The 16,768-nt window shown below is 53.1% G+C and overlaps 1 protein-coding gene across 1 annotated transcript in view; it reads right to left on the reverse strand.

Moving 5' to 3' along the window:
• LOC135982833 (tripartite motif-containing protein 72-like) overlaps positions 1–511 on the reverse strand; it is a 32,128-nt gene extending 31,617 nt beyond the window's left edge. Inside the window, exon 1 of the mRNA XM_065591138.1 lies at positions 432–511. The gene's annotated coding sequence lies outside the window, so the exon portion shown is untranslated. The remainder of the gene's footprint in view (positions 1–431) is intronic.
• Positions 512–16,768: the final 16,257 nt, after the last annotated feature.

Below are 16,768 nucleotides of genomic sequence, written 5' to 3' on the forward strand. Positions count from 1 at the left end.
CCCTCCCGCATCCAAACTCCCTCGGAGACCCTGCACCCCTCACCCAAACAACCTCTCAGAGCCTGTACCCCTCCCCCCAAACTACCTCCCAGAGCCTGCACCTCTGCCCCCTCCCCCACCCAAACTCCCTCCCAGAGCCTTAGGCATGTATGGTGGCGGGACTTGTCATGTTCTGGGCAACACAAAAAGTTATACAGACCTGCCGCCCCTGCTCTTTGAAGGGATGCGCCAGTGCATCTCCATGCCCATACTCACACCCTGCCTTTGCCCTGGACCTGTACTCAAAACGTTGCCTGTGCACGGAAAGGATACCACCACTGCTAATTGTACTCCCCTTTACACCCCCTTCCCCTGTATGTGCACAACGATGCCTCTCACACTCTGCTCTTGCTCCCCCTTCATTAAACCCACAGACCTCGCTCATCACTCACCTCGCTGCTGACAATCGCCTGGGCAAGACACTCCTGTGCCCTGCTAGTGCTACAGCCTGCACAACACAGCCTCTTCCCTTCATCAGACACATGGTGGGCAGAGATAGGGGCTCAGACACACCAAGAGGGGCAGGGCCCCAGATCTCCTCACATCACAATTGCAGCTCTGCCAAGCGGCTCCATGTGCTCCCTCCCCCATTCAGTACAGCGCCACCTAACCCAGTGAGCACAGCCACAGGGCATGTGGATCATTTCCAGAGGCTATTGCCAGCTCCGGAGGGGGAGGGGGGGGCAGAGTTAAGGTTATGTTGGAGATTTACTTTAACTCAGTATTTCCTGGTTTGCACAAGTCTGAGTTTTGCTGAACTCAATGTTCTGAAAGGACACGTGCTGTCCCCGGCAAGCTTAACTCTGTGTGTATATATAGCTGCAAGGCAGGATATTTTTGAATGTACATTTCAAGACATTCACTTGTAATTAGGCAAAGTTATTGACTTTCCCCCCCCGCATCTAAATTTCCTCATTTGACTAACAATTTTCCTTTCTCAGAATGGCCATATGTCCTCTGGGTAGACTAGCCCAGAAAGTGGAAAAATATCTCTCTCTCCTCTCTCTCTCTCTCTCTCACCCACACCTTCTGCTTGTCCCCCCCAACAGAAATCCCTGATCTACTCACCCCAGCTGTTATTTGGGGGGGGGTTGGGTCAGCTCTGAGCACACCTAACGGATCGGGCCCTGTGCGGGAGGTAGTGGGGAACACTAGGGTTTAGGTGTGACCCAGAACTCCGAGCAGCCAGGGTAGGGCGTGTGGGGAGATACTGTGCAGCACTGAGGGCCACCGCTCCCTATGGAAAGCCTCAGCATCCAGGCTGCAGCCCGCCCCCCTTCCCCGCTGCTGTTCCGCCGGGGTCAGGGGACTCAGGGGAGTGCCACGGCCTCCGCTCCCAGCCAGGATCCCCTGGGAGAATAACATGAAGGGCAAAGGGGTCCAGGAGAGCTGGCTGTATTTTAAAGAATCCTTATTGAGGTTGCAGGAACAACTCATCCCGCTGTGTAGAAAGAATAGTAAATATGGCAGGCGACCAGCTTGGCTAAACAGTGAAATCCTTGTTGATCTTAAACACAAAAAGAAGCTTACAAGAAGTGGAAGATTGGACAAATGACCAGGGAGGAGTATAAAACTATTGCTCAGGCATGCAGGAGTGAAATCAGGAAGGCCAAATCACACTTGGAGTTGCAGCGAGCAAGAGATGTTAAGAGTGACAAGAAGGGTTTCTTCAGGTATGTTAGTAACAAGAAGAAGGTAAGGGAAAGTGTGGGCCCCTTACTGAATGAGGGAGGCAACCTAGTGACAGAGGATGTGGAAAAAGCTAATGTTCTCAGTGCTTTTTTTGCTCTCTTTTCACGAACAAGGTCAGCTCCCAGACTGCTGCACTGGGCAGCACAGCATGGGGAGGAGGTGACCAGCCCTCTGTGGAGAAAGAAGTGGTTCAGGACTATTTAGAAAAGCTGGACGAGCACAAGTCCATGGGGCCGGAGGCGCTGCATCCGAGGGTGCTAAAGGAGTTGGCTGATGTGATTGCGGAGCCATTGGCCATTATCTTTGAAAACTCATGGCGATCGGGGGAGGTCCCGGATGACTGGAAAAAGGCTAATGTAGTGCCCATCTTTAAAAAAGGGAAGGAGGAGGATCCGGGGAACTACAGGCCAGTGAGCTTCACCTCAGTCCCTGGAAAAATCATGGAGCAGGTCCTCAAGGAATCAATTCTGAAGCACTTAGAGGAGAGGAAAGTGATCAGGAACAGTCAGCATGGATTCACCAAGGGGAAGTCGTGCCTGACTAACCTAATTGCCTTCAATGAGGAGATAACTGGCTCTGGGGATGAGGGGAAAGCAGTGGATGTGTTATTCCTTGACTTTAGCAAAGCTTTTGATACAGTCTCCCACAGTATTCTTGCCGCCAAGTTACAGAAGTATGGATTGGATGAATGGACTGTAAGGTGAATAGAAAGTTGGCTAGATCGTCGGGCTCAATGGGTAGTGATCAACGGCTCCATGTCTAGTTGGCAGCCGGTTTCTAGCGGAGTGCCCCAAGGGTCGGTCCTGGGGCCGGTTTTGTTCAATATCTTCATTAATGATCTGGAGGATGGCGTGGACTGCACTCTCAGCAAGTTTGCAGATGACACTAAATTGGAAGGAGTGGTAGATACGCTGGAGGGTAGGGACAGGATACAGAGGGACCTAGACCAATTAGAGGATTGGGCCAAAAGAAACCTGATGAGGTTCACCAGGGACAAGTGCAGAGTCCTGCACTTAGTACGGAAGAATCCCATGCACTGCTACAGACTAGGGACCGAGTGGCTAGGCAGCAGTTCTGCAAGAAGGACCTAGGGGTTACAGGAGAAGCTGCATATGAGTCGACAGTGTGCTCTTGTTGCCAAGAAGGCTAACGGCATTTTGGGCTGTATAAGTAGGTGTGACAATGCAGTTCTGGCAGGACCCAACTGAGAGTGCCAATTCAGGACAAATTGCTCAAACAGGGCAGTTACAGCCCAAGGCTGGGGTTTCTCCACCTCTAAGGCAAACCAAACCAGCCAGACAAAGAGGACTTTGGTTTCACCCCACTGGCTAACCACAAGTCGCACAAACAACTCCCTTAGACACTCCAGTTTTCCAGTATCACTACCAGTGCCACTCGTTATGGGGACAAATGGTTATGAAAACCAATATCCCAATATACACAAAAAGGTTCTCTCGATCCCAAAGGACCAAGCCCCAGACCCAGGTCAATATACAACTCAGATCTTACCCACAAATCACGCTGTTGCCAATCCTTTAGAATCTAAAATCTAAAGGTTTATTCATAAAAGGAAAAAGATAGAGATGAGAGTTAGAATTGGTTAAATGGAATCAATTACATACAGGAATGGCAAAGTTCTTGGTTCAGGCTTGCAGCAGCGATAGAATAAACTGCAGGTTCAAATCAAGTCTCTGGAACATCCCCCGCTGGGATGGGTCCTCAGTCCTTTGTTCAGAGCTTCAGTTTGTAGCAAAGTCCCTCCAGAGGTGTGAAGCAGGATTGAAGACAAAATGGAGATGAGGCATCAGCCTTATATAGTCTTTTCCAGGTGTAAGTACACCTCTTTGTTCTTACTGTGGAAAATTACAGCAAAATTGAGTCGAGTTACATGGGCCAGTCCCTGCATACTTTGCTGAGTCTGAAGGCATATTTGCCTTCTCTTAATGGGTCCATTGTATAGCTGATGGCCCTTAATGGGCCATCAAGCAGGCTAGACAGAGCTAATCCCAGTTTGTCTGGGATGTCACCCAGAAGCACAGCATAAGTTTGCCATACAGACAGTATAGAGCCAATATTCATAACTTCAACTACGAAACTGATACACACATATAGACAGCATAATCATAACCAGTAAACCATAACCTTGTCTTAGACCCCTCATTTGACCCCCTTTATACAAGATTTGGGTGCCACTACAGGACCTTGGTTGCAACAATGATCTATATAGTCCCAGTTTATGTCAATAATTTCACAGTAGGGGCATTGCCAGCAGATCGAGGGACATGATCATTCCCCTCTATTCGGCACTGGTGAGGCCTCATCTGGAGTACTGTGGCCAGTTTTGGTCCCCCCACTACAGAAGGGATGTGGACAAATTGGAGAGTGTCCAGCGGAGGGCAACAAAAATGATCACACATGACTTACGAGGAGAGGCTGAGGGAACTGGGATTGTTTAGTCTGCACAAGAGAAGAATATGGGGGGATTTGATAGCAGCTATCAACTACCTGAAGGGGGGGTTCCAAAGAGGATGGATCTAGACTGTTTTCAGTGGGTACCAGATGACAGAACAAGGAGCAATGGTCTCAAGTTGCAGAGGGGGAGGTCTAGGTTGGATATTAGGAAAAACTTTTTCACTAGGAGGGTGGTGAAGCACTGGAATGGGTTCCCTAGGGAGGTGGTGGAATCTCCATCCTTAGAGATTTTTAAGGGATGATTGAGTTGGGGATTGGTCCTGCTTTGAGCAGGGGGTTGGACTAGATGACCTCCTGAGATCCCTTCCAACCCTGTTATTCTATGATTCTATGACTCAGTCAGGGGCTCCCCCGTGGAGAGGAGATGCAGGCGCCCCTGCCTGTTACATCCTATGTGGGCAGCAAGTCCCCGGCTGCAGGGCCACCACTGCTGCCCTCTGCTCCAGCCCCCTGGCTGCTACCCTCACACCCTTCCCTGCCTGCTCCGACCTCTCCCCTCCCAGTTCCCGCCCCACTCCTCGCTACCTCCACCACCACCGCCCCCCCCCCCCCCCCCCCGGCTCCCTCACGGCTCTGGCACGGTTAATTAAGGTACTTCCTAACTTCTGAGTTCTTGTCTCTGCACCTTAGGGTCCTTTCCTGTTTTCTCAAGGCTGGGCTCCCGTCCCACACTCCTCTGCTAGGACCTCTCAGGCATGACTCACAGTCCCAGCCGTTATTCCTGCCCTGGATCAGGAGTAGCTGGGAGCTCTTCCCACAGGCAGTGTCCTGCCCTGGTCCCTGAAGGGGACAGGCCGTGTGTGCTGTTCTGCAGTCCCCTCAGCCAGCCTGGCCTGCCCTGGGGCAGCAGTGTTGTCTAATGGGGCCAATGAAAGGCTGTAACCAGCTGCTTTCTTCTTTCCCCATAGTCTGTAGGGGGCCAGGAGAAGACCCAGGCCGACCAGGCTAATCTCCTGGAAGAGGTGGGAGATGTCCCTAAGTGGCTGGAGGCCTCAGAGGAAACCCAGGGGTGGCTGGAAGAGAAGAACCGAGGGCTGCTGGGGAAGGTGGGGCAGATAAGGAACAAGAAGCTACTGCTGAGGTGGGTGAGGTGAAGATGGAGATCTAGGACCAGAAGTGGGAGCTGAGAGCCATGGGGCAGCACTGAGAGCAGGAGCTGAGGGCCAGAAACAAAGCCATGGTCCCCTCAGCAGGAGGTTAGAGCTCACACCTCCCCTTTCCTGGGTCCCTAATGTGGGGTGCTAGGGACTGGGTTGGAATTGCAGCCTGTCACTTTTAAGAAAGCAGTGGGGGGGGAGGGGGGCTGGGGCGTTTTCTGGTCCTGTTTGAAGGCTGGGCCGCTGTAGCAAAGTGTACGTTCAGAGTGCGTCTGGGAAGAGGCAGTGTAAAGCAAGACGGGGCGAGCTGTGTCTCCTGGCCTTAGGGAGCAGCCTGTTTTCTGCCAGCCATTGGCGCTTGTTAGACTTTTGTCTAATAGATTGAAGAGCCTGTTATTATCAAATTCCTGTTCCCCATGCCAGGACTTATAGACTGGGATCAAATCACCCCTTAACCTTAAACTAAACAGATCGAGCTCCTGGAGTCTCTCACTCTAAGGCAGGTTTCTAATCCTTTCATCATTCTCGTGGCTTTTCTCTGACCCCGCTCCAGTTTATCACCAGCCTGCTTGAATGGTGGGCACCAGACCTGGACTCAGGATTCCGGCAATGGTCGCAAAAGGGCCAAATCCATAGGGAGAATCACCTCTCTGCTCCTACTCGAGACTCCCCTGGTTAGTGGTTAAACCCCACATGCAGAACCCTGGCACAGAAAGATCTTCTCTCTTCCCTTCTCCCTGCCCTCATCTTTCCACCCTGTTCCCCCCCCCCCCTTCTCCCTGCAGTGCCGTCGCTTTCACTTGCTCCTTATGGGAAGTCCCAGCATGAAGTGAATCATTAACTCTGGCAGTTCATTTCCCCCTCAGCCCTGACCGTGTGGCCCTATTGCCTGCAGTGGGGTCATTTCCCAGCCCATGGCACAGGAGATTTGGGCCCAGTGACTTCGGCTGGGTCCCTCCTGATCCACAGTGCGCTGAGGCAGACTATCATTGCTGAGCTGTGGTTCTACTCACCTCATGGGCTCCTCTCTCCACTTCACAGCCACCCCACGCCTGTCCCTAGAGAGCCAGTGGGAGATCCATGTCGCCTCCTGGACATTCTCCTGTTTGCACCCCTTCCTGCCTGGGGGGAGCCCCCGACTCATGGCAGATCCATTCCCCGTGCTGTCCCAGACGGGCATCACCTGCTGAGGTTTTCTGAAGGCATCTGATTAGGAGTCACTCGGACTCTCACACTGCCTCTGTTTCATACAAATGCCTGGCCCAATGGGGTCCTCGGCCATGAGTGGGGACTACCGTACTACACCTAATATATACAGTATGGCTCCTGGCACAATGGGGGCCTGGTCCATGACTGGTGCTACCAGAACACCCCAATCCATAATGTACAGTGCCTGGCCCAATGGGGGCCTGGTCCATGACTGGGGCTGATGGGCACTACCGTAATACTTTTGTTTCTGGCCTTCAGCTCCTGCTCTTGCTGCTGCCCCATGGCTCTCAGCTCCCTCAGCTCCCACTTCTGGTCCTAGATCTCCATCTTCACCTCACCCACCTCAGCAGTAGCTTCTTGTTCCTTATCTGCCCCACCTTCCCCAGCAGCCCTCGGTTCTTCTCTTCCAGCCACCCCTGGGTTTCCTCTGAGGCCTCCAGCCACTTAGGGACATCTCCCACCTCTTCCAGGAGATTAGCCTGGTCGGCCTGGGTCGTCTCCTGGCCCCCTACAGACTATGGGGAAAGAAGAAAACAGCTGGTTACAGCCTTTCATTGGCCCCATTAGACAACACTGCTGCCCCAGGGCAGGCCAGGCTGGCTGAGGGGACTGCAGAACAGCACACACGGCCTGTCCCCTTCAGGGACCAGGGCAGGACACTGCCTGTGGGAAGAGCTCCCAGCTACTCCCGATCCAGGGCAGGAATAACGGCTGGGACTGAGTCATGCCTGAGAGGTCCTAGCAGAGCAGTGTGGGACGGGAGCCCAGCCCTGAGAAAACAACAGGAAAGGACCCTAAGGTGCAGAGTCAAGAACCCATAAGTTAGGAAGTACCTTAATTAACCGTGCCAGAGCCGTGAGGGAGCCAGGAAAGGGGGGGGGGTGCGAGGAGCGGGGCGGGAACTGGGAGGGGGTAGCTAGGAGCAGGTAGGGAAGGGTACAAAGAGGGGTAGCAGCCAGGGTGATGGGGCTGGAGCAGAGGGCAGCAGTGGTGGCCCTGCAGCCGGGGACTTGCTGCCCACACAGGATGTCACAGGCAGCAGCGCCTGCATCTCCTCTCCACGGGGGAGCCCCTGATGAGTCCTGGCTGGGAGTGGAGGCCTTGGCACTTCCCTGAGCCCCCTGACCCGGGCAGAACAGCAGCAGGAAGGGGGGCTGCAGCCTGGATGCTGGGGCTTTCCATAGGGTACGTCGCCCGCTGTGCTGCACATTATGTCCCCACACGCCCTACCCTGGAATCAGGGTCCTGGCCTGGGCACATCCCTGGGGAAGGAAGTGCTGGAATAGGGTCGTATCCCATTAATTACTTGCTGAGCCCTCTATTGGCATTGACCCTATTCTGTGTTTAGAGCTGTCGTTAGTATATAGCTGGGCCGGCATGTTTGTGTGCTGTTAGCAAAGCGTCCGTTCAGAGTCAGTCTGAGAAGAGCCAGTTTAAAGCAAGACGGGGTGAGCTGTGTCTCCTGGCCTTAGGGAGCAGTCTGTTTTCTTTCTCTCTGTGTTTGGTAATTCTGTGTTATTGCTGTGGATTCTAAGCAGTAAAGTTGTGTGATGCTGCAGTCTTCCCATGGTATTTCTGTTCTGATCTAATCTCTCTGTGTGTGCCGGGAACATAACAGACAAAGTTGGTGACAAGGATGAGATTCAATAAATAAATAGGAGGGAGAGTACAGATAAAATAGCTGCATATGGCCGTACACATAGTTTTCAATTCAATAAAAAAGAGGAAGATTTTACATGTACTCAGAGACTTGAGCCATATCTTTATGCAAATGTTCAAAGCTATGGGAAAAAAAACAAGGAGTACTTGTGGCACCTTAGAGACTAACACATTTATTTGGGCATAAGCTTTCGTGGGCTATAACCCACTTCATCAGATGCATGCAGTGCCACAAGGACTCCTCAGTTTTTTTGCTGATACAGACTCACACGGCTACCACTCTGAAAGCTATGGAAGATACTGATAAACAAAGGGCTGTTTTCTTCACATTGGTGGGGGGAAACCTTATTGACACAGTGCTTAAAGACTTACCTTTTCCACCAAGAACCTGGGGAGCTGGAGAATAGGGACACAGTAGAGATTACAGAGACATTAAGGCCCAGGCAGCATGGATCTCCCACTGGCTCTCTAGGGATGGGCCTGAGGTGGCTGTGAAGAGGAGGGAGGAGCCCGTGGGGTGGGTAGAACCGCAGCTCAGCAATGACTGTCTGCCTCAGACCACGGTGAATCAGGAGGGACCCAGCTGAAGTCACTGGGCCCATATTTCCTGTGCCGTGGGCTGGGAAATGACCCCATTGCAGGCAATAGGGTGTCCTGATCCGACCTGAGGGGGAAATGAACTGCCAGAGTTAATGATTCATGTCATGCCTGGACTTCCCGTAAGGAGAAAGTGAAAGCGAAGGCACTGCAGGGAGTGGGGGAGGGGTGGAAAGATGAGGGCAGGGAGAAGGGAAGAGAGATGATCTTTCTGTGCCAGGGTTCTGCATGTGGGGTTTAACCATTAACCAGGGGAGTCTCGAATAGGAGCAGAGAGGTGATTCTCCCTATGGATTTGGCCCTTTTGCGACCATTGCTGGAATCCTGAGTCCAGTTCTGGTGCCCACCATTCAAGCAGGCTGGTGATAAACTGGAGCGGGGTCGGAGAAAAGCCACGAGAATGATGAAAGGATTAGAAACCTGCCTTAGAGTGAGAGACTCCAGGAGCTCGATCTGTTTAGTTTAAGGTTAAGGGGTGATTTGATCCCCATCTATAATTACTGGCACAGGGAACAGGCATTTGATAATAACAGGCTCTTCAGTCTGGCAGTGAAAGGTCTGACAAACCCCAACGACTGGAAGTTGGAGCTAGACAAATTCCGACTGGAAATAAGGCACAAAGTTATAACATTGAGGGGAACTAACCACTGGAACAACTTACCAAGGGCTGTGGTGGGTTCTCCTTCGCTGGCAGTTTTTAAATCAAGACAGGATGTTTTTCTAAAAGCTCTGCTCCAGTTCAACCAGGAATGAATGGACAGCCGTTCTCTGGCCTGTGTGACCCAGGAGCTCGGACTAGATGATCATGGGGATGGGGGGAAGTGGGACTTGGAATCTAAGAAATTGAACTTACACTAGTGCCAGTCACTGCACTTTGAAAGCCCCGTGCTCTGAGCCACTATTGTGGGTGTGTTTATTTCGCTCCTTGGCATGACACCTCATTGAGTTAATGAAATTTCCGGCTGTGATCTCAGCTTGTACCTCACTAAAATGTCATGAGATCGGATTAACAGCAGGCGGTGGTTTAAAAATAATTAATTTGGGGTTCTTTTTATTTGCCTTCTGGATTTTGAACCTTTAGGGAGTCACGTTTTCAATTTCTTCTGCACATCTCAGAAGGCTAGAAATGTAGCTTTTAGTTAGGAAGTGGGAGGAAACAAGTGAGATTCTCCCACCATCACATGACTCCAGAGCTGGGGCTTCAAGAAAAACGGAGTTGGCAACACACATCTTTTCTTTGCAACCTTTTCTCAGCTCCCTATTGAGATCCTGAAGTCCCTCTGTCTGTCTGGAACAGCTTCCTCAGTGCATGAGATATGATCAGCCCCTAGTACCTATATCTGATGGTGGGTCCCATCTAAGGGAGTGTGATCCACCGTTTCACTGAGGTCACTGCCCATCAAGAGAGCATCTTCCTTGCCTGGAGTATGGGAGCGGCCAGTTCTGAGATGGGCCCACTCTACAATGTTTCCTTTACGTCATGTCTTTATGTAATTGAGGCAGCAACTGTGGCCTCAAGATATTCTATGTGGGTTCTGAGGGCTGCCAACATTTCACATGAAACTTAGTTTGATTGTACGAGAACAAAACTAGATGCTGTTGGTTAATTTTGAAAAATTCCTGCAGCAAGATTCTTGCTTATGTGGCAACAGCCTTTGGCTAAATAACTCCAAGGTTCAGTGCTGATATGATTGTCAGTTCCGGGAATGGGTGTCACCTCGTTAATTGCACATGTGCAAAAGATAATTGTAATACATTGTTAATGATTAAATCAGGGATTACCGTGGAGGTGTGTTTGCTAGGTATGAAATAGAGGCAACAACATCCCCAGATCAGCTTAGTTCTTGTCAGTCAAATCAGCTCAATTTGAGACAAGCCTTGGAATTTGAAATCAACTATGTCCACCAAAGTGGGTGGAATTTTCCTGTTTGCTGTAATGATCGCAGCATAAGCATTCCCCCCACCCCCCATCACTCTCACACCTTTTTTAGAAAGATTCCCCAACCCGGGCTGCACTTTTCGGTGGCCACCATCTCCACAAGAAGCTTGGCTCCTGCTCAGGTCTTCACTGTTCCTGTGAACGTTAAGTGGCAGATACAGGACAGGCGATCCTCTGGTGTTTGCAGCCCTGCAGGATGAGCCCTGACAAAGGGGGACGTGGTGATTCCTTCAAGGGCAGTTTGCTGAGGGACACAACGAAAAAAATTCAAGGGTGCTGGCAGCATCCCCGGAGCAGCTGGAGATGGTGACGTACCACCTCTGAGCCCGAGAAACAAGCCCTGACTGACATGATCGCATCAGGATGCAGGCGTGGGCCGACGAGCAGCAGCCGCAGAGCTTTCGGATGTGCACAGTCACGTTCCCAGACTGGGCAGTGTACTCACCCCAGCCCTCCCGCACAGGGACGCCGGAACGAGAGCTGCCCTGGCAGTGGATACGCCAGTGGTAATCGCACTGTGGAAACTCACGAGGCCGGATTGCTGCTGGTCCGTGGAAGATCATTTGGGTGTTGGAAAATCCACCGTGGGGCTGTTGCCATGCAGGACAATTAGTCGTCTCCTGCTCCGCGGGACTGTGACCCGGGAACGCCCAGGACAGGCTACAGAGGCAGAAGCAGCTGCCCAGGGGCCAAGGTTTTCTTGATGTCTGTGGCCCTGAGTCTCCCATAATCTTCACTCACACGTTGGATCTGATCGGTCATTCATACCAACCTATGCCTGCGTCCAGACTTCCAACACCTAGCCCCGGCCCCAGAGAAGAACTTACCCTAGTGGAAAGCAACAGAGGGTCCTGTGGCACCTTTAAGACTAACAGAAGTACTGGGAGCATAAGCTTTCGTGGGTAAGAACCTCACTTCTTCAGATGCAAGAGGTGAGGTTCTTACCCACGTTAGCTTATGCTCCCAATACTTCTGTTAGTCTTAAAGGTGCCACAGGACCCTCTGTTGCTTTTTACAGATTCAGACTAACACAGCTACCCCTCTGATACTTACCCTAGTGGGTAGATATACACAGTGGGTGGGGAAACAGAGTCACCTCTAGTGTTCCTAAAATGGTATTTTCCCCTCCCCGGCATTCTCCACAAATGGATGGAATAGAAAAGACGGATGGGGGGGGGCCTGTTCTCCCTCTCTTATGACACCTGAACTAGGGGTCATTGACGGAAGCCTTTCCCGCGCAGCATGAGCTTGGCCTGGGGAACTCCCTGCCACTGCATGCTGCTGAGGCCAGATTCAGTGGATTGGAGTGGGGGGCTGGGAGCCAGGACTCCTAGGTTCTATCCCCAGCTCGGGGGGGGAAGGGGAAGTCTAGTGGTTAGAGCAGGGGGGCTGGGAGCCAGGACTCCTGGGTTCTATCCCGGCTCTGGGAGGGGAGTGGGAGCTGGTAGATTAGAGCAGGGTGGGGGCTGGGAGCCAGGACTCCTGGGTTTTCTCCCCATCACTGCACAATAAGGGCTCTGATCTCAGCTGGGGTCTGTTTAGTGCTTTGGGGGTCATTATTCACTTGCATGTTCATTATCGCCCCTCCCATTCACCTATCCCTGTCTCCTCCCGAGACCCCTCCTTTAATCTCCACCCCGCCTTTCCCCCACGCAATAGATTCTACAGGCCACAGGGTGCTCCACGGTTCCTTGTAGACCCCGTGGCCAAGCAAGACCAGATTTCGGAGCCTTTCAGGTCTGCTTCCCCCTGGAGGCAACATCACTGGTGTTCTGGCATCACAGCCTGTCACCAGCCCCCTGGGTGACAGCGGCTGGGTCTCTCAGAAGCCAGCCCGTCTCCCCTTCCTGCCGACCCACGCTGAGTTCACGCGCTCGGCCCTGCTGGCATTTCCCACAGGGAGGTGTCACCCGCTCAGCCTCTGGGCTCCCTTTGGGTTCTCCGGTTCCTCCCTCGCTCTGGGCCAGTTTCGGCTACTCCAGTAACGAGCCAGTCGTTCCACCCCAGATGGTTACATGGCGCACACCCCTCTCGTGGCTCCTGCCTCAGCTTTTTAACCTTCATTGCAACCACTGGCTAGCCGTGCAAAGTCCGGAGGGAAACTGAGGCATGCAGTGGTGTCGTAGAAATATGACCGAAAAGTCCCACATCGTCACAGTAGAGTCTGAATATTTTCTCAGATCTTATTGGCCCACTTCCCACAGGCCTGGAAACGCCAAGGCCTGGAAATCTACCCTAAGAATCAAATGATTCACGGATGTCAGGAGCAAATGCACCTGCTGCTCGCAAAGACATGATCACAAATCCAGTCCTGCAGTGTTCCTGCCATGCCCACATCCTCCTCTGCCAGGCAACTTGTGTAACAGCATCACCCAGGGACCAGCCTCCAGGACAGGCCACTTCCTTGTCTCGCTGTCGCAAACCAGGGGGATGGCAGTTCGAGTTCAGGGCGAAAGGTCGGCCTGAGATCCAGAGCCGTTGAGTCTCAGGCCAGAAGAACCCAGCAGGAAACACAGGCCACTGGCCAGCGAATTTCACCCCATTCCCACTTTACTGAAGTCAGTGACTTGCATCATCTTCCAGAAACGTAGTGGGCCTCCTGTCTTTACCTGAAGCCCTCTAGCGACGGAGGGTGCAACACATCCCCGGGGAGTGTGTCCCAGTCACCCTTCCTGTTAACAATCCGGTGTCTGATTTCCAGTCTGAATAGGTCTGGCTTTAATGCCTGGTTGTTGGTCCTTACCCGGCCTGTCATGGACTCACAGGTTGTGCCCACTCTTGGCCCGTACGGTCCCTGGGGGGACCCCCCTTCAGCGTGACAGCCCTTCTCGGGGGTCCACTCTCTCTCGGGGGTTAAGTCCCTCAGCCTCCTGGAGCCGCACCTCTCTGAGCCTTAGCACACTTGTCTCTCACCGTGGGCCCCCTCAGGGAGTCCCCTCACTCGGGACCCCCACTCCCGTTCTCTAGCCCAGAGTGACTCTCAGCCAGTGTAACACAGGATGGTTTATTGAGTGTCTGAATCCAACACAGGAAACTCTCAGGGCCTCAGGCCTGGCCTCCCTCAGCACCGTACATCTAAGTCAGGGGTTCCCAAACTCCTGGGGGTTTGCACAACGTTACAGGGGGTTCACCAGAAAAAATTCCCTAATGGCGGCCAGAGGACCCCGGGTATGGGAGGCAGCAGGTGGGACCCAGTTGCAGGGCAGACAGCCTGAGCCCCATGGAGCGCTGAGCAGGCAGCCGAGCCCTGGTCAGCACAGGGCTGGCAGCCCGAGCCCCATGGAGAGTGAGGTGGGGCAGTTGGAGCCAGCAGCCCAAGCCCCAGAAGTCAGCAGGGACCAGCAGCCAGAGCTCAGTGGAGTGCTGAGCGGGCAACCTGAGCCCCGGTCAATGGGGTCCAGCAGCCCGAGCCCCACAGAGTGCAGAGCCGGCAGCCTGAGCTCCGTGGTGGGCAGAGTGGCAGCTGGGACCCCGTCAGACGGGAGAAGTTGGGCGACATGAAGGGCAGAGTGAGCAGGAGCCACGCTGTACATGGGGAGTGGTCCAGGCTAATTTGTCCCTCGTGGGGCACCCCCCTAGGGACAGCCCTGGTGGCAGAAGAAAAGGTGTTTGCGCGCCAAACCAGCCGGAAGCATGTTGTAGCCAGTGTAGCAGTGTCATTCTCTCTGGAGTGCTGTTTTTCTTCAGTGAGACGTGAGTGAAGCTTCTCAGTTTCTAGTTTGTTGGTTGTTAGCAGTCTCTCTGGGTTGTTTTTATTAGAACTTTTGTCCACAAGTTCAATGGATAAGTGGCTGAAAAAGGAAAGTGTAAAGACGCAAGAATCAGCTAGTGTTTCCTCAAATCCACACTATGGAAAATCTAAGTCTACTGTTTGTACGTTATGTGAATGAAGGTCTGGTTGAAGAAGACTTGTATGTTCTTCCAGTGGTCGGCAAAACAACAACTGGAGAGGATATCTTCAATCTGGCTAATGCATATTTTCAAGAAAAGGAAATAGATTGGTCTTGTTGCCTAGGCATTTGCACTGATGGGGCCACATCAATGATGGGGAAGTATCCTGGATTTGTAGCTCGAACAAAAAAGGTTGCATCAAATGTCTCTTGGACTCGTTGAAAAAACAACAAGGAGTCTGGTGGCACCTTAAAGACTAACAGATTTATTTGGGCATAAGCTTTCGTGAGTAAAAACCTCACTTCTTCGGATGCATAGAGTGAAAGTTACAGATGCAGGCATTATATACTGACACATGGAGAGCAGGGAGTTACTTCACAAGTGGAGAACCAGTGTTGACAGGGCCAATTCAATCAGGGTGGATGTAGTCCACTCCCAATAATAGATGAGGAGGTGTCAATTCCAGGAGAGGAAAAACTGCTTCTGTAGTGAGCCAGCCACTCCCAGTCCCTATTCAAGCCCAGATTAATGGTGTTGAATTTGCAAATGAATTTAAGTTCTGCTGTTTCTCTTTGAAGTCTGTTTCTGAAGTTTTTTTGTTCAATGATAGTGACTTTTAAATCTGTAATAGAATGACCGGGGAGATTGAAGTGTTCACTTACTGGCTTATGTATGTTACCATTCCTGATGTCTGATTTGTGTCCATTTATTCTTTTGTGGAGGGACTGTCCGGTTTGGCCAATGTACATGGCAGAGGGGCATTGCTGGCACATGATGGCATATATGACATTAGTGGATGTGCAGGTGAATGAGCCCCTGATGGTGTGGCTGATGTGGTTGGGTCCTCTGATGCTGTTGCCAGAGTAGATATGGGGACAGAGTAGGCAACGAGGTTTGCTACAGGGATAGGTTCCTGGGTTGGTGTTTCTGTGGTATGGTGTGTAGTTGCTGGTGAGTATTTGCTTCAGGTTGGGGGGTTGTCTGTAAGCGAGGACTGGCCTGCCTCCCAAGGTCTGTGCCAGCAATGCCCCGTGCTTCTGAACGACCCGTCGGGGTACCCGATCGCAGCTGGAGTCAGGGGATCAAGCCAGGACTCCTCCTCCTTAGCAGCGGGGTGGTTCATTGGGCACATTACTGTATCACACGGCCTCTCTCCTGCACCAGGGGGCGCTACTGTTTCCAGCCAGCTGCTGGCTTCGTCCCAAACAGACGCCCTCACGTTCCCCTTCCGACCCACTGCAAACAGAGACGCACAAAGCGGGGACTTGGGGTGCAAAATTGCTGCGATGCAGCCACCTCTAGGGCAGGACATCTGGGGAACAGCCACATACAACACCGCACAGGGACAGCTCATCTGGCACTGAGATGCAGCCACCTCTGGTGCAGGGCACCTGGGGAACGGCCACACAGCTGGGGCACTGGGGATAGCCCTGACTGCCAGGGGTGGAGTCTGCCCTCATGCTAGTCCCTGCAGCCCCCTGGGAGGTCTCCCCCCAAGCACGATCCCACCTGGACCCTGTTGGGCGAGCTCTGCTGGGGGCGCTCCAAGGCGGGATTCGTGTGGCCCCTGCCAAGGGGTGGGCAGGTGGCGAACAGCCCCATAAACCCAGCGTGACCTCCCCCCGCCACCCCCCACCGTTCCCAGAGAAGGAGGGTCTAACCCTAGACCCAGCCACGGCCCATCCCCTGCTGGGGATCTCGCCGGATGGGAAGCAGGTGAAACGCGGGAGTTTCATAAAGACTGTCAGCGCCAGCCCGAGGAGCTGGTCCTCCCAACGCTCCGATCCGCCTGCTCCCCTTCCACAGCGCCCCCATCCATCCCATCTTCGACCCCGGCTGGCACGACACCGGGCACCCGCGGCCCCTCCAGATCCCGGGACCCGCTGGCCAGCGCCGGCCACGTCCGCAGCCTGGTTCATGATCTGGGCATTTGGGGGCGGGGGGGGCGACGGTCGGGCGCTGCCACGTTCGCAACTCAGCAGCTGCCCACAACCACCCTGCGGCTCTGACGTAATCTCAGCGCCTGGCACACGGGGACAGCCGGGCGAAAGGCCAGCGGCTTCCCAAACCCTGGCTCCCGGGGCCGGCTCTGGTAGAGAGTCGCTGGCTCAGGCCCGGGCCACTCACAGGAGACCCGTTTTCGGTGGATCGTCCCGAGAAAACACACGGAGAA

The sequence above is a fragment of the Chrysemys picta genome, chromosome 4, assembly GCF_011386835.1.
Source record: "Chrysemys picta bellii isolate R12L10 chromosome 4, ASM1138683v2, whole genome shotgun sequence".
Classification (NCBI taxonomy): Eukaryota; Metazoa; Chordata; order Testudines; family Emydidae; genus Chrysemys; species Chrysemys picta.